General features: G+C 45.6%; 1 protein-coding gene across 1 annotated transcript in view; it reads right to left on the bottom strand.

The window, feature by feature from the left end:
* HEXA (hexosaminidase subunit alpha) overlaps positions 1–21,427 on the bottom strand; it is a 294,421-nt gene that overhangs the window by 175,571 nt on the left and 97,423 nt on the right. The gene's annotated exons all lie outside the window — the stretch shown is intronic.

Below are 21,427 nucleotides of genomic sequence, written 5' to 3'. Positions count from 1 at the left end.
GGTCATTAGGGAAGTTGGTTGGAAGGTTCTCCCATTCCTTCTGACCCCGAGTCCCCTCCAATGTGATCGTCCCGCAGCACACCACCCACAGGGTCAGGATCAGGTACCTTTCCCTGTCCACATGGGAAGGGTTTCGGGCCATGGTTTTTGGAATGTCGTCAAGCATTCCATGCCTGCCCGAAAACTGTTAATCATAGACCTCATCTTATTGGAGGCTCTGGCAACCTCACAGGAACCGTAGATCCGGCCTGCGATGAACACACCCTCCTCTTAATAACGGCGCTCTGCTTTACTAGCCGTTTTCACTACTGAGAGCAACCCCTAAGTGTTATGCAGGGATCTATTCAGCATCAACGCGCCAGAACGCATTTGTGTTTCAAACCTTCATGTCAGTTCACAGTGGAGGACCGCTGCGATCACCTTCCAAGAACGGGAGGTCTCCTTTCTGTTTTCCGCTGCATGGAATAAGGATCTGTGCGTCAGACCACGTTGAAACACCCTGCTTATAGGTATTTAACCTTTGTCAGTACGTTTCCACATGTTTATGTTCCCGACACACAACTTGTGCGCATGAAAAATAACACGCTACCCGTGCTGTAGCCTTGCTGGAATTGTACTTTCTAGAGAAAACCCAGAAATCTAGTCCCCAAGCAATTCTGTCTATTGCAACATTGGATTCCTTTCAACCACCCAACCTTGAACGAGTGCATTGCTATCCTCCTCTCCGCCTTTCTCGGATGAAAGGGGCGAGCACTGCACTGCGGACACAGTGTTGTGCAGTCTCCCATTTGGGGAGGGTTGACTTCGTTTTTTTTCACCACCATTACTGCAGATCTTCAGTCAGAAGACCTGCCCCCTTGTATCCACCTGCACTCCGGATTCACCTATAACACCTGGGCAGGATAATGAAGGGGTCTTGTACATCCAAGTTGGACTTCTTTCCTTTTCCTGCTCTAGTGTACTTCATGGTTCCAGAAGGCCAAGTCTGTATACCAATCTGACAGATGATGACTTCTGATTCATCACACAACCCACCTAGCTCTGGAGAATACATTGCAGAAGAAGCGATACGTTGGAAACTATTCAAATAACCTGATGAGGATGTTCCATTAACTAAAGCAGAGAAATTTTCTGTTGCTGATTTGGATTTGTGACCAGTCTATGAAGGTGGAAGACACAGAGAATCCTGTGGGTGGGTGCATTTGGTGGTAGATGGAATCCAGATGCCTCTGAAGAGGTTGGTAGCCCTCTCCAAAAGTCCTAGCACTTCCCAGCGTGCCCTACAATGCTCCAAGCTGCCAACTTCAAAGAACCTTCGACTATCAGCTGATGGACCTCCCCTTTGGGATTCCTCAGAAGATTGGGACTCTGGGGAAGAAGGATTGGAGAATATGAGGAACGTCCCACAAGAACTGGAAACCAAGCTTGAGAAGTTGAAATCAGAGCCATCGGCACCACTTCTGCTGTTCCCAACATATTTTTGCTAGTGTACTTGCTATCAGTAATTTGTCCCTGGAGTCCAGGGTTAAAGTAACACATCTGAGGTTGCCGCCTCTGGATCTGGTCTCCAGCTGAAAAACATGGGACTTCACTCGGGGTAGTATAAGGAACCCATGGTGGCAACAGTAAAGACAGACAAGTGATCACAATTCAAGGGTGTTTATTTTAAACAGTATGCAGGTTGGAAAAACACCTAATCTAACCTAAATCTAAGATAGGGGCAAGCTTCGACCATCAAATGAAAAATAAGGTAGTCCTTGTGGCGTCTGGTCAAAGTAAAAGGGCCTATAGTAAAAGAAAACTATTGCCAGTCCTTACAACTAATATAGAAAGAATGTGGGTTAAGGTTTACAATAAGTTAAGAAGTGTTCACAAATAAGAAGTCAGGATATGTTAGCCAGGGGTCTCCCTTCCCTATGTTTTGAGCACAGGATAAGGTGGCACTTCCAAGCACAGCACACGCTCGAGCATCCCCAGCACGAGCTGACAGTTCTGTTTTCAGATGTCGGGTTCTTCGATGGATAAGTCTCTTTTTTAGCAAAAAAATCTTTCCTTTGAGGACCCGATAGAATAAAAAGAAAGTTCCTTTCTTATGGCACGTAGGGTGATGGTCGTTCACCCCTAGGTCCGATTCTTCTGAGCGCACACCCCCCTGGAATCTCAGCCTCCCTCCGTCGGATTCACTATGGCTTATTTCATAAGCTTTCTCCTTTTTATATTCACCAGTCTTTGGGTGATGGCTTTACACCCTAGGATCTTCCTCTCGGGTTGAGATCGATCTTGACTGTTGGCCTCCCTCGGTCGGGTTCACTATGGCCTTTCACAAACATCTTCACCTGTTGCACTTTACAGGTCTTAATGTCTTTTTAAACACACAATTGAACGTCCCTCCGTCGGGTTCACTTTTGCCCCACAGTGTCTTCCTCCGTTCTTACCAAGAGGAATATCTTTCCCTCAGTGTTCCACTAGTGTTTCGGTCAAAGACTTTCGACTGTACATGGGATTTTGGCAAGACGCCTGTATGACCACTTCGACCTTCTGTTTAAAGCCTTTCCAAGGCATTCTGGTATCTGTAGTTCAATAAATGTGGGATGCACCAGTCTATCGAATGAGCACCCACATGTTGCTGGATCCCTCTGCAGCTGGTTTTCCCTTAACGTTAAATGATCTTTGAACTTCCCTTCGTTTGCCACTTTTATTCAACACAGTTCGTTTTTTTATCGGCTCTGCCCTCGACTTACTGACTGTGATGAACTGCTTGGCTTCTTTGACATCCAGAGTCAAGGACGGTACCACGCCATCAGGAGTCTCTCTCTGTCCTGCTCATCTGCGTAGGCATGCTCTGTGTACCGTTGACATTTGTCGCAACACATGTTAGCTTTCTTACAGTTCCGTTCAGGAGGGGGAGAGTGTGCGAGTGTGTGCATGCGCGTGTGAACGTGTGTGAGAGAGAAGGGGGATACCGCCTCTCGCCCGTCAGTGTCCCACTTCTACTCCCTGAGGTCCGCCCCCCCCCCAATCCAGGTGCTACTCCCTCACTGGTCCATCCCCAGCAACTTGGTCCAATAGCGATGGCCATGTCCTGGCCACCTGGATGACAGTTCCCCAGAGACTAGCTAGGGAGTCACGTTCAGGTTTCTCAAAGTAGGGATACAAACTGTTTCTCTGCTTGGACTGATAAATAATTCTCGAAGCTCAGTATACTTCTTGCCAATATGTCAGGGACACTTCCCTGTGGCAACGCTAGCACATGTTGCCCAGGAAATGGGTTGTGCTGCATACCGCAGCGTTAGAACACAATTCACCCAATAAATATTAGTTGTGGATGCTGCTATGGTCTAGTCCTTGGACGACGCCACTGCATTGACCTACAAACATCTGCTTACACAGAATCCGTGGATTACAATGCTTCTGGGTTTCATTCCTGCTGTAATGCAATCTTCCATGGCTAACGTTCCCAAGCTTTCCTGTGTTCTTCCCAGCTCCTGCTCTGTGTGCCTAGCTTCCTCTCGGAGTGGGTTGGCTTTCCTTTCGTCCTTTTGTTTTCCCCCCTTTCTCAATCGATCTGCACTGGATGCCATTCTCGTCTTCTCAGGTGAAATATCAGCACTGTTCTTTTACTATCCATCTTGGAACATTCTGCTCTTCATCTGGAGTGTCACTGGAACAAAGCCACCCATCAACTAGTAAGCAGACCCACAATCTCCTTGATATTTCTCTCGCATTGGGGATGTTTTCTCGGTAGCCATCTAGTAACCTGATCGGATTGCAGCATTGATTAGGGAGTAAGGTGGCTGCTGGCTGGGATCAGCCTTACCCCTTTAAATCTTGCCTGACACAAAGAAGCAAGGTAAGGCCCTCACCTGATACAATGGGACTGTATTACATTTTCAAGAATGCAAAGTCAAATTTAATCTGGAAGGAAAGGGTAGATTTCAATGTATAAAAATCTGACATACATGTCTGAGCCAGTTTTTCTTTTTTTAATTTTTTTTTTTTTTTTTAAAAGAGGACACTAGAAAATATCCACCACTGAAAGGGTTTTGGAGGTGAAACCTCCACATGAAGTGGTTTTCCCATTATATGTAGCACAGAATGAGATTATTTTACATTTTCTTTATATGTTGAGATGGGGAAAGTGATATTCAGACTATGTTTATTGCTATTCAGTGGCAACATGTAGATGAAAGCATCAAAATTGTCTGCTTGGTAGAGAAATCCTTACAGCCAGAGTCATGTTTTCCCTGGTGCCCCTGAACTGCACAGGCGAGGATGATCGAGGGATGCAACCATACAATCAGCGGTCGTTGGTCTCCATCAGAGTCCAAACTATACATCAACCTATTGGAGCTGAGGGCAATCAGACTAGCGCTGAAGGCCTTCCTGCTCCCTGTACAGGGAAAGAATGTCCTGATAAAGACGGACAACACAGTGGCCATGTACTACCTCAACAAAAGAGGAGGCGTAGGGTCACTACCACTGTGCAGAGAGGCAATGCAGCTCTGGTTCTGGGCAATACGAGAATTAATCTCTCCATCGGCAGTTCACCTAGCCGGAGAGCAGAACACAGCGGCAGACGCTCTGAGCAGGCAGAGCACAGTCTCCCACGAGTGGGAGCTAGCTCAGGAAGTCCTTCTGGAGATCTTCGCCCTTTGGGGAACCGCTCAAGTGGATCTGTTCGCTACCGTGATCAACCGGAAGTGCGAACAGTACTGCTCAAGGGAATTTCCACCGAGAGGAGCTCTAGGAGACGCGTTCATAGTGGAGTGGAAGTTCCCACTTCTATACGCGTTTCCTCCAGTCCCCGTGTATCCTCAAGTAATCAGGAGGTTGAGAAAGTTCAGGAAAACCATGATCTAATTGCCCCGGATTGGGCGAGGAGGACGTGGTACCCGGACCTTCTGGACATGTCGATCTGCCCTCCAATACATATTCCAAGAAGAGAGGATCTTCTCTCGCAAGAGGAAGGTCTGGTTCTCCATCCAGAGGTCAAGACACTCTACCTTCACGCATGGTTTCTGAGAGGTTGAGATAGAAGGATTGGGATCTTCCAGGTGACGTTATGGAGATTTTGCTTTCAGCCAGAAAGCCAGCAACGAAATCTTTGTACCGATGTCGTTTGAACAAGTTCAGTAACTGGTGCAAAGATAAGGATGTGGACCCTTTTCAATGTGGCACCCCAATGGTGCCTTCTTTCCCATTACATCTAGCCAATCTGGGGCTCCAGATCGGAACAATTAAAGGAGATCTTGCTGCGCTGTCCATTTTCAAGCGCTCCTCGGAAGAGATTTCCTACTTCAAAATTCCATTAATCTTTCAATTCCTGAAAGGGCTTACTAACATATACCCTCCAGTACCTTTTCACGTCCCAACTTGGGATTTAAATCTAGTACTTAAGTTTCTAACTTGTATACCTTTTGAGCCTCTGCACTCTTGTCCCTTGAGGCTTCTAATATTAAAAACTATCCTTGTTGTGGCCTTAACATCAGCCCGCAGGGTTACTGAACTACAGGCTCTCTCATGTAAACCTCCATATACTACCTTTTACAAGGACAAGGCATTTCTTAAAGTTAAACCTTCCTTTTTACCAAAAGTAGTTTCTGACTTCCATTCGTCACAAAAAAATCATATTACCAACATTCTATCCTCCTCATTTGTGCAAAGAAGAGGAGAGACTGCATAGACTGGACCCCAAAAGGGCTCTCAGTTTTTACATTTCAAGAATGTCAAAATTACGTCAAGATGACCAACTCTTTGTAGGTTATACAGGTCATAAATTAGGATCATCGGTGACAAAACAAACCATAACCCGCTGGATCATTCTGGCTATAATTGAATGCCACAGATTGGCGGGAAAGGACCCCCCCCCCAGATGGACTTCGAGCCTATTCCACTAGGGGGATGGCTACTTCGGCGGCTCTGAATAGGGTAGTTTCTGCAGCGGATATTTGTTCAGCTACAACATTAAAATCGATGCATACTTTCATCAAGCATTATTGCTTAGATGCTTCCTCCTCCAATGAGGGGTTATTTGCCAAGGCGGTACTTCATTCTGTCCATGAAAACAGTATCTAGTACTCCCACCTCCAAAATTGCCACTGCTATGGGAGTCTACCATAAGATGAGGAATACGTGGGAGGACACAATCCATTCGAAGAACAAGTTACTTACCAACTAACGTTCTTTCGACTGGATGTTCCTCCCACATATTCCTCATCGACCCTCTCAACCTACCCCACAGTACAGTTTGCGTTTTCTTACGCTTTTCTCTCACGAAGAGTGCATCAGTCATGAGGCACGCCTGGATGTTCTATATTTCATCTAGAAAACAGAACTGAAGCTAACGGGCACGGCTCGAGCTATTTATGCCATCAGTGATGTCGACAAGGGACGGAGCCCGTCGAGGGGCAATCGACGCCATGACCTCGAGCACAGCGCCCGCTGCAGAAAAAAGAATTACAAAGCAGCAAAGCTGGCAATAACGAATTATCATAAGATGATGAATACGTTGGAGGAACATCCAGTCGAAAGAACGTTACAGTTGGTAAGTAACTTGTTCTTCTCCACTCCCCACCCTGACACTCTTATCCCCTCTTCTCCTTTCTCTATCCTTCTAGTACCCCCTTCAGACTTCCCTTTACCTGTCCCTTTCTCTCCTACATCCTCCCCTCCACTTGCTTCCTCACTATTCCCCTTCTCTCTCCTTTCTCATTTCCTTACCCTCCCCCTCCTTTTTACCTCATAGGCTAATTGTTCTACATGCTGTTTTACCGGTTTGATTCATATTTTGCAAATTGCTTCTACTGTTATGTTCTATGTAGTCATGTTGTTAACTGTAAAGCGCTATATAAGAATAATAAATACAAATACAAATGTAATTGACTAAAAGGTCATGTTTGCATCTCCCATAAATGTTAGTTTTGTGGCACACTATGTTCCTGATTCTCTATGTGTAGGTACTGCCTACCAGCTAAAACCCAATGCCTAGGACCTCATTTTTGCTCCTGCTCATGAAATCTTAATTTCGACCCCTGTACTGTGACTAACTGGATTATGCTCTAGAGGAGTACAATAATGAGTAGAGGCAAAAATAATGCCCATTCAGTCCTAACACTTTTACAAACCAAGGCCAACACAATCATAAATAAAACAGGCACAGTTAAGAGATTTACCTCCTTCACCTTTTGTGGTAACATGGGCCGAGGGAAGGCTATGCTATTAAGAGGGGTGCGAACATGATCCAGTAGTGACCCGAAGAACACAGTAATACAGTCCAAAATGAAGGGAAGTCCAATCAAGGTTCTATAACAATATTTCTGGAGCTTGTGGATCTGCTTAGATCACATGCTCTGTATAGTCCAACATCTAGAGGAAATCGCAGAGTATTACAAGATTTGTTTTCGAAACTCGAAAAGGACGTCAACAGGGCGTGTAAGCGATACTATCCCTAGTGTGACTGGTAGTGTACCCATGGTCCTTCACGCGTCGAGGTCCTTCAGATTGTTTTTTTTCCACCATCGAAGTCGATCGCAAATGCAGAGTTCTCTTCCAGGCTCATGCCTTTAATTGGTTGAAAGTTTACTTGCAGACTGTTTCGTTGCTTTATTGTTCGCTTTGCTGCACAGCAAACAGACTGCTCAACGTCCTATGACGAACCACCTCACCGTCGATGACTGACTGATCGACGACCAGACACCGCCTACACAGGCCTCTTACAGTAGGGAGAGAGGGAGTGAGGAAGAGAGTCTTCATACTGACCTCTTTAAAGAATGCATATTCTGTCATCCTCTTTCCCTTTTTCTCGCCAATTTGTAAAAAATAATGGACAAAACTCCCTTTAAATTTTGCCCTACCTGCCACCGAAAACTCCTGTGGAAGGACACGCACCGAGTGTGCAATTCATGTCTCCAGTGGGATCACCCTGAAAGAAATTTGCAAATCAGGTAAACTTTTTTGGCCAAAAACTTTAAAAGATTGGTGCACCAAACACTGGCCCGCTCACGCCATGCAGACGAGGCCTCCATCGACGTGACGGAAGACTCCTGCTAGGGCAGTATCGAAGTCATGAGTGACACCGAAGGCAAGCAGAGTTCGCTGGTACCCCATGTGCAGCCTCCCGACTCCAAGAAGCAAGCCGGCGGCTCTGTGATGGAGAAGACACCCGGCGGGCAGAGCAAACACAAGCACAAGGACACTAAAAACATACCCCACAGCACCCAGGTTCTTCACTGTCCTCTGGGCTATTGTGTATGCTTTCGCCTCATGTCAGGCCTCCGAAACCGAAAGTCGGTTTGGACACCGTACCCAAAAGGTCCTCCATTCACACGCTGAAGAACAGGTGGCGAAAAGGCGTTTCGGCATCTAAAAAAAGAAAATGCCGAAAATGCAGGAGTTAATTAAGAAACATGTCAGTGCTTCCCTGCTTAAAGCGAGGTCGCTGAAAAAGTCCCAAATTGCGACACCCTTGCCCTCGAAAAGCACACAGGCTGTAATTTCTCCCGCTGTAGACTCTCGCTCAGGGGCAATGCACCCCAAAGATCAAACTACCTCCCAGGCCACCCATATCATGTCGGCTTCCCACCTTCATAGGACTATACACCTGAACAATTCAATAAAATCTTCAGGATGTCGTGTTTTGTGGACTTTATAGACAGACACCCAGACCAACTGTCATCCCTTAAAGACGTCTCACAGCCAGTGGCATCAGCACAGCAGCTCTCTGCCAAAAAGTGTCATCTTGAGCCACAGCCTAGCACCTCTGCTTTAGGCACCCCGGCCTCGACCTAGCAAGACCCCTCTCAGGACTTGTACTATGATGACGCCTCAGGGTCACAAGATCCAGGGTCTCAAGGGGACCTTTATAGTCGAGACCATGACCAATTTCGATGACGACATTTACGTAATCCAGTCGTCAGACTACCAGGACCAACCGGTAGCAGATTTGCTCGTTGATAACCAACTACAGCACAATTAACGGCGACTAAGGCATCACATCACTTTAATATCGAGACTCAGGTAGCACAGGTCGACAAAGACTTGGTGAAAGACATTCTGGGGGACAACAGGTCTGCTACTCAGTTTATTCTGCTTGTGGAGTCTGTGCAAAGGTGCAATAGTCTTACACGGGCGGTCAACCCCATGATAGAAAACCTTTTCAGACCGGCGCCCATTGACCCCCTGTATATTAGAGGTCCGCTTAAACCAGATGGGTTAGTGGTCACCACCACCAGAAAGAGGGCAGGCACTCGCCTGGCATCGACGGAGGCCCCGCCAGACAAGGAAAGCCAAAAAATATATCCGTTCGGGAGAAAGGTCGCCTTGTCTGCGGCACACCAGAATCGGCAACAACACTACGCTTTTAGCTAGTTACAGCTGCCACAAATGGGATGACGTGGAACACCAAATCGAAACCGTCCCGGAACCCCTATAGGCTAAATTGTTAAAAACTATTTCAGAAGGCAAGCAGTTATCAAACTGCAGCATGAAAAATAACCTTGATGCAGCAGATAATGCAGGACGCATCATAGAAGGTTCACTCAAGTGCCACGCCTGGCTAAGATAAACAGGGTTTAAGTTAGAAACTCAGGCAACCCTCTTAAACATGCCAGTGGAGCCTAATGTGTTATTCGGGAAGGCCGTCGAAGATGCCCTTAAGAGTGCTAAGGAGGAATATGTCCCTCAAATCCCTTGGCCAGTTGACAAGCCCTTTGTTCAACAGGGCTCCTCAAACTCTAGAAGGTTTCGAGGTCAGGGTGCTTAATGTTCCTCGGGCTACACTCAGGGCGGACAGTCCTCATCTTTGGGCCAATCGCAAGGTCAAGTTTCCGCTTCCAATTTTCAAAGAGGAAATAAAAGGGGCAGAACCTCGCCTGGGAGAGGCTCCACCCCTCCAACCCACCCCTTCAGGTCCCCTCCCATGCCACTCGAGTAGGAGGCAGAATTTCACAATTCACCCACGCATGGGAGAGGATAATTTCGGACCAGTGGGTGTCGTCCATCGTGGCAGGCGGTTACTGTATCAAGTTGTTACAAAGACCACCCTACCACCCGCCAAGGAACACGAAAATGTCAACAGAAGAAAAACTCATACTGTTGGAAGAAGTAAAGGCACTGCTGGAGAAAGACGCCATAGAGATCATCCCAGCAAACCAGATAAACTATTCAACGCACTTCCTTGGGCCAAAGAAGGACCTTTCCATGCGCACAGTATTAAAGTTGCGCCCTGCGAACAAATACGTCAAACCCCAAAGGTTTTGCATGACTACGCTCCTAGAGGTAATCCCACTCCCAACGGGATGGGGGGTGGTGTGGGGGGGGAGGGGAGGGGAGTACATGGCAACATTGGATATGAAAGATGCATACTTTCATATTTCAATGCTCCCTGCGCACAGAAAATATCTGCGTTTCAAGTTAGCAGGAGATCACTGCCAGTTCAAAATACTCCCCTTCGGCATCGCCTTAGCTCCAAGAGTATTCACAAAGGTACTCGCAGTAGTGGCTGCACACCTGCGCAGAAAGTCCATCCCAGTATACCCTTATCTTGACGACTGGCTAATCACTGGGGAATCTCCTCAAATATGCAAACAAAATATGCCAAAAACAATTGACCTTCTCTTCAATCTAGGCTTCTCCATCAATGAAAAGAAATCAAGTCTAGTCCCCAGCCAAATAAAACAATTTGTAGGGGCTATTCTAAAGAAAGAAGGAGCTGGCTTTTCCCCTCAAAGAAAAGAGTACAAAACATGCTTTTGAAAGTACCTCAATACAAAGTCGGTCGCCAGATTACTGTACGCAAAGCAATATGCATGCTCGAATGATGGCCTCATGCATTCACTTGGTTCCACATGCGTGCCTGCGCATGCGCCCAATGCAGGAAAGGTTAGCAAAACAAATGGTCTCAGGCAAGCGGTCAGTGGGATGATCTAGTGGTTGTTTCGCTAACCTTGGTACAGGCTCTTCGCTGGTGGTCCAGGGACAACCTACTAAAAGGAAAACCCTTTTGCGTTCCACCAGCACAAGCGATCAGGACTACAGGCGCCTCCATCATCGGATGTGGGGGCTCACTTCCTCCACCACATAGCCCACGGCCAGTGGACATGCGCCACAGCACAAAAACATTAACTTCCTGGAACTATTGGCAGTCCTCAAGGCTCTTGAAGCCTTTCAGTAACATATTACAGGTCAAGCAGTGCAGGTCCTCACAGACAGCAAACAAGCAAGGTAGCACATTCTATCAAAGTCTATCCAAGCTATCCCAAAAAATGTGGAAGTGGGCACTCAAGCGGAAACATGTTCCTTACATCTAAACATGTTCCAGGGGGAACTCAATTCTCTGGCAGATAACCTCTACCAGAAGAACACGAGTGGCAACTCGACAGGGATATCCTAGACAGAATATTTTCACAATGGGGTCACCCCCTGTTAGACTTGTTTGCCACAAACCTAAACGCACAATGCCAAGACTTTGCGTCCAGGTTTCCCCAAACAGGGTCCAAAGGGAACTCCCTTTGGATGAACGGGTCAGGGAAATTTGCTTACGCCGTCGCCCCCCCCACCCCAAACACCACTCCTGAGCAAAATAGTGCACAAAATGCACCAGGAAAAATAAACTCTAATTCCGGTTGCTTCTATGTGGGCGAAACAACCTTGGTTTCCACACCTGCTCAAACTGGCGATGTGTGACCCAATCAAGCTCCTGTTCCTGTACAACATGCTAACACAACACAAGGGAGTATCCCTCCACCCGCGCCCTCAATCTATGAACTTGGCAGCTTGGCTCCAAACGTCAAAGAATTTGGCCACTTGAATCTTCCACAAAAGTGTATGGATATCCTAAACGAGGCATGAAAACCCAACACAAGACACTGTTATTTCAGTAAGTGGAAGAGATTTGTGATATGGCGCATGTCACAAACAATAAACCCAACAGAACGTTCCCCAGCTAGCATTCTACACTACATTCTTTACCTACTAGACTGCAGCCTAGAAGCCAATTCCATCAAAGTGCATCTGGCGGCCATGTCAGCTTACACCACTTCACAGAACAAGGTGTCCTGGTCGAACGCTCCTGTCATTAAGGCATTCGTAAAGAGTCTATGCCCTCAATTTCCAACCCTACCCCGGGTTGGGATCAATGTTGTGCTCTCCAAGCCTATGTATCCACCCTAGGGGCCTAGGCACAAAGCAAGCCTAAAACATCTGACTTACAAGACTGCATTCCTAGTAGCTATCACCTCTACAAGACGAGTCAGTGAGCTACAGGCTTTGTCCGTACAAGACCCATTCTTCATAATACACAAGGACATGGTTGTCCTCAGAACACATCCGAGGTTCTCACCCAAGTTCATTTCAAAGTTCCATGTAAATCAATCCATTAACTCCCTACCTTCTTTCAAAACCCATCTAACTCAGCAGAAGGAAGCCTCCACATACTTGATGTTCAGAGGGTGGTCTTGTACTATGTGAACAAAATGAAACCTCTAAGGAAAACAGACCAACTCTTTGTTTCCATAGCACCTGGAAGGGAAGGTGATCTTACCTTTCACCCCTAGGTCTCACTCTACCAGAGATACAGGAGCTACCTTAGCTTTCATTGCAAATGTCCCTCTAGACGCCATTTAAAAAGCTGCTACATGGAGTTCCATCCATACATTCACACAGCATTATTGAATTGACACACTCTAAAGTACATTCACAGGTGCAAAAAACGTCCCTAAAGCATCTCTTTGCCGCTGTACCTTCTCACTTGCCACCTCCTTCTCCAGATACTGCTTGCCAATCTATGCAGAGCATGTGATCTAAGCAGATATACAAGCTCCAGAAGGGATACATTACTCACCATAATCGTATTTCTGGTGCTTGTATCTGTTTAAATTCACATGCTCTACATAGTCCGACATCTAGTGGAAGTCGCAGAGTAGTACAAGATTTGTTTTCGAAACTCGAAAACAGACGTCGACAGGGTGTGTTATTAATACTATCCCTAGTGGGACGTGTACTGTACCCATGGCCCTTCACGCATTGAGGCCCTCAGAACAAACTCCACAGGAATCTGCTTTTTGTATAGTGACACACAGAACCTTAGGTGCAATGCCACTAAGAAGTCCCTTGGACTTCTCTTAATGTTTAATTCCATTTTCTTGGGTGAACTACAGTTCACAAGAATAGTAAGATGATCCACCATCCTGTGTGGAGTGCTTGGGGGGCTACTTAGTGATTCCCTATCCAACTTCTCATGTAACATTTTTTGTTACCCTGGCATACTTTAAATGGCTGGTGGCAGTGGTGTAATTTTTACTACCAGTGTTCATTTTTACCGCAGGCTGAACCCTCAGCTGCAGTACAGCACCCATGGGTGACCATTTTCCCCAAAACGGCCAGTCTTTATTTTTGCCATTTTCGGTTTGTTAGTTCCTTCTTGGCTTTTACTCTGTTAGTTGAAACTGGTTTGAGCCCTTTGTGTGTGCTGCCTTTGGCCCTGAAGCCCGCCCAGGCGCCAGTCTGTCTGGAAAGGCAGGAAGTGAGGGAGGGTCCCGAAACTTCCCTGTCCTTTTTCTCTAGGTGTGCCTGAGTGAAACCAGTTCCAATTAGCCGGCTGGCTGTCCTTAAAGGACAGCCACCCTGCTGTGTGATTGACAGCCTAGGCTTTGAATGAATGAATGGGAAATCGCATAACAGGCAGAGTTGACCACTGGAGAGGAACATCCAAAGAAGACAACGTGAAAAGGCACCAGCAGCACCCTCCTGGACCGTGAAGTGCCCAGTCAAGCCCTGCAGCTGTGCTGACCAAGTTTTCAAATCGACTGGGAAGTTCTGCAGGGGACGACGGCCTCCCTTGGGCTGGTGGGACCAACTAGCCTCAAGACAAGCTTCCATTTGGCGCAGCCCCCAACTTGCTGTGCCTCACCAGAGCTGCGGAAGCCCAATGCCAGCGGTCCTGTGACCATTGACGAGTGCATCTTCTTGCGAAGTCCGAATCTATCCAAATCTTCATGTACCCACACAACCAGTTAAGGCAAGCAGAACTAGAAACAAAATGCAATTACACAAAATGACCAATTACTTCTCAGACAATATTCAGGAACATAGGAGTAAGTATTGGCGAACACCTAAGCACCTCCATGGCTTGCGTAGGTACGGAAATGACTGAAATTATAATCATGGCTCTTAACACGGACATTGAAGAACCAGCCAATACTTCCTTATTGAGAGCAATCGATTACTGATGCAACTCACCCATTAACAAGTCAGAACCGGTTATGGGGGTTGCTAAGGGTGCCATTTAGAGTAGGGTGCTTGAACTTTCCAGCGCTCCAAGAAAGATACAACGGCTAAGTGCTATGACTCATAAGGACATGGGCACACTGGTAAACAGCCGCTCGACAAGTACCCGGGACTGCACTCAATTGAATTCTACCCTTCTAGAAGACAGAATCGAGCTTTTCTCACAATTGGATACAGAAGAGAAGGTGGTAATATACAGTGTGGGAAAAACGCTAACGCAGCATAGTCGGGTAATGCAAGCTGTCACCTAATTACCTCATTAGAACAGGATAGTAGTTGTTTAAATCAATCTGACGATAGATTATTGGCAAATAATTCCCTTTTGTTAACGAACAAATTACAGGCCCTTGACTTTCTACTTACATCATTAGTCAATCATAATTAGAGCCTTTAAGATCTTTAAACGAGCATATAACCATCTTGAAGGCACTGTGCAGACACTTAGGAATAAAAACCATTTATCTCAACATCGCCTGTAATATGACTGATGCCATCAGAACTGAAAATGAGGAAGGTGATCTACCCTTAATAAAAAAGATGAACAAAGAATCCATTGTGATTGTTTGTACTGAGCTGGTCATCTCACAGATGGCTTTGAACATAAACTCTGATGACCATCTAAATAATGTGAAGCATAATGGAACTTGTTGGATGATTGAATGTGATAAGTGGCTGAAAGGGAAACAAGCTCTTGCAACCAAAGGCAAAGAAGGAAAAATTGAAAAGGCTTAGGAACACCAATTATTCAGATGTAATAGACATAAGTGATCCCCAATTTAGTAAAGTGGTACATAAGGAACCTGGCAATGAGAAGGAGGAGGCGAAAGAGGGGAGTGTAATCTTCCTAACTGAGCCTTTAACGGACAGTAAAGGTGGGTGGGGAGCTATATATTTAAAAGGCCTAAAAAGGGTAAGGCTAATGGTCAAGGCCCCGTTGAGAACAACCAGCCGATTCAAAAGGGAACAAGCGCAAATGTCCACCGCTCTAAATATGAAGAGACAAAATATGCAACAAAAAAAAGGGAGGGGTTGTTGACCCTCAAAGGAAGGTAGAAGGTGCCTCCCGGCCTGACATTAGGAATTTCATGACTAATAAGGAAGCCAGGTGGAATTTGAAGGTTTGCGAAATTTGGTGGATTAGAGGCCTCTATCGATTTGGAGGGTATCGACTGTCTTTTTGAAGAGCCAAATAACTCAACAGATAAGAGCAGGCAGGTCGAGAAGGGGGTATGTGGTCCACAAGTTACCATAAATTAACATAGCATCTGATAGGTTGCAGCCAAGAATGGAGATGATGGGCGGATGTTACGGGCAGCAGAACTACAGAGGGGCTGCCTGGTATTCTCAAAGGCAACCCCAAGATGCAGGATGAACATATGATGAGCTTGTCAATTAAAATAGAAAGTCTATCCTGTACTCCCTTGCAATGCATGTTAAATAGGCACGTGATCTTAGATTTATTTCATCTGATTATGCCACTCAGATTTATTAATTTGGAAGCTCTACGCTTTGTGGACCAACCTGAGGGTATTTATAGGGCCACTGCACTCGTACATTTTAAGTCAGAGTGCATAGCCTCCATGGTAATGACCAATCAGTTTAGATTTATGAGACTTGGGTATGAACTTTTCATGATTGAAGAGGGGTATTTTTACTGAGGAGAGAAGATCAAGAAAGCATAATGAATCATAGGGAAGACGATTGGTCCTTGTTGGCTGGCACCGTACAACCACACATACCATGTAGACCCTAACATTCGCAATAGCTTGGAATACAGGAAACACAGGAAACACTATTGAGAAATTGGGGGCTTGGGAGCAATGATGGGCACTTAAACTGTCATGGCTCTCCAAGAAACCTGGGCCATGTCTCTTAATATTTGATGGCCGTAATACACTATTCAATCTCGCGAGCCAAGGAGCTGGGGGAAGGGCGGTCTTATTACTAGTGTACATAACTCTCGGGAAATAATGAAAGTCAAGATATATTCCGCTTAACTTCTTGTATTGCTAATCTCTGGTAAATTATTGGGCCCAGGGAAAAAACGGGTTATTAACCTTTATAATCTGCCTGGTATGGGTAAAACGTCAGAGCTCATGAGGGCCATTGCTCATTTTTTATGATTCGTTAGATCTTGATGCCCATATCACAGCAAAGGAAGATTTCAATGCAAGAATCGCATCTCCAGTTCCATATGAATTGGACATCTTTTGGGGAATTCCCATGGCGAATTTACTACAAACTACATATAATGAGAAATGCCGTAGAGGATACTACTTTTTTCAATGCAGACAACCCACCATGATTGATAGGGGCTTATATAAGGGTTAGCCCTTTGAGCTGCTCCACCTGGGATACTGCTTTGTGCCTACTTGCCGTTTCTATGATATTAAGTCCATTATCATTATGTGTCAGCGACTGGACTTACATGGGTCTTGGCTTAGCTTCTAGCCTTGCTAAACTGTGGACAGCCTCCACTGAGAGCCTCTGCCCCTCCCGTCTGAGGGGGAAGAGGCCCTCTGGGAAACCTCTGGTAGGGAAACTCTTGGGGAAGCAAACTCTCCTCCACAGTGGATTGGTGGTTGCTGATCAGGATGAGCAGCTGAGAACAAGGTTCCCAGAGAAGTCAAGACTGATGTTGGGGCTTGGAGTGTTAATGAGCAAAGACTATAGTAGAAGGTAAAGCAGAAGGAAATCATCTGGAAGCAGAACGGATGTATACGATTTGGCTATGGCACATTTGTTCATGGCTGAATTGACTGGTCAATTTGGCTGCAAAAACAATTTTGCTGTGGCCAAATCCAGCCAAACTGAAACTACCACACAGCCCCATACACTCCCCACCCACCGCCTACTTACCTTTTTGACATCCACTCATCTTCTTACCCTGCCGCGTCCAATCTGTCCACCCTACGTGGGTCAGATTCAACGCCACAGTGTCTGCTTGTCTTTATTTTTTTCCCCGTCACCCACCTCCAAACCTCCGGAAGAAAGGCCATCACTACCAAACATGGGGAGCGGGCGACCCCCTGCAATGCCTTCTCCTTATGTTTGGTAGTGATTACCGAAACTAATAGTTTCCAAACGATTGAATGGTACTGGCCGAATTCGGACAGATTTACCATATACGATCAATTGGAAACGGTCCATTTGGGTACTACCAGCAGAACGGCAGCTGGAGAAGGCATAGGCAGACTGGGAAGCAGCACTGCCACTGAAGACACAGGAGGGCTGCCAAGCAGCACAGCAACTAAGAAGCACATAGAGCACAGGACACAAGCACATGGGGGAAGAGGCAAGTAAGCAGAATCAAGGAAGGCACAGTAATAGAGAAGCGTCAATGGGAGGAATACCTGAAGTTGCGATACAGTACACGTTAGGACTCCTGTCCTGTTATCAGTAATGTAGCTGGAGTGCCATGTTGGAAAGGGCGTTGCACCGACCACAGCCACCATCTTGTGTGCGGCAATGATTCCATTGTTGCCATAGGGATCACCATGATCATGCACCCTGGAAGCGCATGACATTATGCCCCGTCAAGAAAGCGATCATTGTCCTTTGCTAAGTAGTTACAGACTATGGGTATCAGAGGATAGAGATCTAGTTGAGAAAAATGAATTAATCCTAATGGGAACCGCATTAAGTGGTCGCCGGGTTTAATGTCAAAAGCGAATAGCTTTGTCATAGATGATGGGCTGAAGTGTAACACCTCGGCGGAGGACGACGTAGTTTCTGCTTATAACCCGATTACTCCGTTTCAGATTCTTGAAGTGCGAATAATGGAATCTAGCTTCCTGTGAAAGGAGGGGGGAAAAGAGGAAGGCGATATAAACATAATGCCATAAGATTTATGAAACACTGGCACAAATATGATCAGGAGATAAGAGAAAGGAAGCAAGCATTGAGAAGGGGGCTAAGGGATTTGTTGAATGAGTATAGATCTTCATATTAGATTGTGAAGTATATCAAGAATGCTAAAACAAGGTACAGAGTTTGGTTAAGGCAGAGGAATAAGCGGAGAACACAATAATGGCAGGCCTTCATGGACTTCTGTGGCTCTAATGACACACAAGCGTTCTGGAAATTGGTCAGAGTAGCTTGGTGGGGGGTGGCGGGGTTGGGCAATTTCTGCGAGGCATGGACCCAAAATATAAAAGAAACCTTGGGAAAACCAACGGCCATGGAAGAACAGCCCTGTGACTGGTTGGTCCATTGGGAAGGGGATTTGGAAACTTTAATACGCTGCAGTAAGGGGTCCCGTGTCCGGATGGACTCTGCAGTGCATTGATGTCATTGAACCCTGATATCTGGAGCAAAATGCTTGCTCCTGCGTTTAGATATATTGGTACAACTAACGAGATAAGCTTGTGGCAAACCAGTATTTTAGTACCTGTGTAGAAACGAGATCAAGTAAAGGATTCCAGACACTACCATATTCTGGCGATGCTAGAGGTTCCCTCTAAGCGGTTTGCCAGAGTCTTGTTGGGGGAACGGACTGCTTGGGCAGTGAGAATCAGATTTGACTTGCTAATCAGACAGGATTTCATAAGTCGTTCTCCACCTTGGATAATATTGTTGACTGGTCACGGTGGTGTAGAGGGCCTGGAGTCTGTGTGGGCAGGATACTTATTTTGCCTACATAGGACTTCAGTGCAGCCTCAGACACAGTGAACAGAAATGTGTTGGGGAGAAAACTACAAAAATAGGGGAATTCCCCGGGGCCTCAAACATGATCATCATCTTATACCAAAATACCACCATCAGAGTCAGACTGAGTCAGACAGGTAGTTTAACACGGGCTATACCAACATATGTAGGACTGAAACAAGGATGCATCTTGGCCCCAATGTAGTTGTATTTGTATCTATCAGATTTATCAGACAATCTGTCAAAAGGAGAGCCATATCCACCAAACCTGAAGAGACAAGGGGTGTAAAATCCCTTGGCTTGACTATGCAGATGATCTTGTCCTGCTAAACAAAACCCCAAAGAGTAACAGTTGCTTTTGAACAAACTGGTGGAATTTGCCTGCCTTCTTAACCTCCAGATTAATATAAAAAATATCTAAGGTTATGGTTTTTAGAAACCTAGAGCGTAAGAGCGGGATGGAGTTCAAATGGTTGTTAAAAGGGAGTATAATGGAGCAAGTGAGGGAATACAATTACCTAGGAGTAATCATAGATCAACATCTCACCTGGAAGCTGCAGTTAGATCAATTGGTGGTGGCAGCACGACAACAGGTAGGGGGAATGAATTAAAGCATTTGCTAAACAACATGCAGGTTTTTCCAAAGTGCGATAATACGAACAGATGGCCGAAAAGGTCTCAAAATTGACGTACGGGGCAGAATCATGGGAATACAAGAAGGTAAAGGAATTGGAAAAAATGGAGACCGGCTGCCTTGGTTACGGGTACATTTTCCTAATAATATCCACATTACATTCCTTGGGCGCGAGTGCCTCACTAGCTCCATGGCGGCCATAGTTCAGTACAAAAGAGTAAGATACTTCTGGAAATTAGTTCATGCAGAAGTTCACCCTCTCACATATTACCTGCATTACTTGCTTCTAGAAGCCGCTAACATGAAGGGTTATTGTGTTAAAAACAGCCATCACCTGTATGGTGGATGAAACATCAATTTAGAGTAAAAGACTGATGATAGTTTGAATCCATCTCAGAAGTCAGGTTAAAAATAAAAAACTGAAGCCCGAGATAAAGAATCTTTATGAATGGCAGAATGTGGTGAACCCGTCAACAAAAACCAGTAGTAGGAACAACTTGTTAGAAGGTTCCCCCAGGGAAAGAATGGGTGAATATCTAAAGATTTTCCCAAACATTACTGAGGCAAGAATATATGTGAATACAAAACTTAATTTGGCTCACACATTAGAGGTTTGGGGAGCACGAAGGGGAGTACCTAAAATTGATCGGATGTGCAGATTTTGCAACTTGGCACTGATGAAGTCTGCAAAACACCCATTAGTTGAGTGCATTTATTTGAAATTAGAACGGAAAAAAAGCTTATGGGGCAGCAGGTATTAGAAACAGAGAACTCTGTAGGGAAGGACATTTGGGAGGATTTTATCAGAGGAGATAAGGAGGTGGCTAGCAGGGACTCAGCCAAGGCCTCATAACCTTTAATGGCCATTATGCACACACGCACCTCCTAACTTTCCCATATTTCGGACTTTGGTCCCTCCGAGGGCTTTCGACCGACAGTGCGTTGGGACCATACCCATGGTGAAAGGTGCTATATAAATGACAAAATTAAATTAAATATTCCAATGATCTTTCACCTTACATGATTGGTTTTGGACGAAATGTCCGAATAAAAATTACCGACCACGAAAAAAACACACCACGAAAAGTTCCAACTACCAAAAGTTTGAACTTTTTGTGGTATGTTTAGGTGTTTCGGTGGGGTCGGTATGGGGTGGAGAGGGGGAGACTGTTTTATCCACCGCAACACCCCGCTCACTACAGTATAGTGAGCAGGAGTTGCGGGGGAAACCCCTGCAGCTGCCCAAAAAATAAAAAATAGACCCTGCCACACCGGTCCCCGATCACTGAAGTGAAAGGGAACTGGTTCTGCAGGGACAAAGCGCGATGGAAGGAAAGGTAAGTAGGGTGGTGGGGGTATGTTGAGGGTTTGGGCGTGTTGTGGGTGTGGGTGTGTGTATGTATGGTTTTCTATTGGATGTTCGCATGGGAAATGTACAAACCTTTGAAGTGCGTACATTTCCCATGCAAACATTTCCTTCGCTTTTTTTCTGCAACGGAAATATCACACAGATGTGCGTAACAATTAAGAGTACATTGGAAAATGTAAAAAGAGACGTTTAGATAGTCAGGTGTCCACAAATGTATTCCAACTTAGGATGGTAGATCTGGGTATAGCATGATCTGTTTTAATGGAGGGTATGAGGGGTGAAAATGATTAATGAATTATATTAATCATTTCTGAATCATATTTTATCTTCTAATTAGGTATTGTGTTTTATTCGATGGATGACTCATTTTTGTACATGGGGTATGTTAGGAAAAGCCCTTAATTGGCTAAAAATATAACAAAAATTATTATAATCTTGTCTAGCATTAATGAAGATCCCTTCATAGAGAATGTGGCTTTTAAATCAGACAGAAC

This window comes from Ambystoma mexicanum, chromosome 11 (genome assembly GCF_040938575.1).
Source record: "Ambystoma mexicanum isolate Mex_15411 chromosome 11, UKY_AmexF1_1, whole genome shotgun sequence".
Taxonomy (NCBI): domain Eukaryota; kingdom Metazoa; phylum Chordata; class Amphibia; order Caudata; family Ambystomatidae; genus Ambystoma; species Ambystoma mexicanum.
This window is presented reverse-complemented; position numbering and strand designations above follow the sequence as displayed.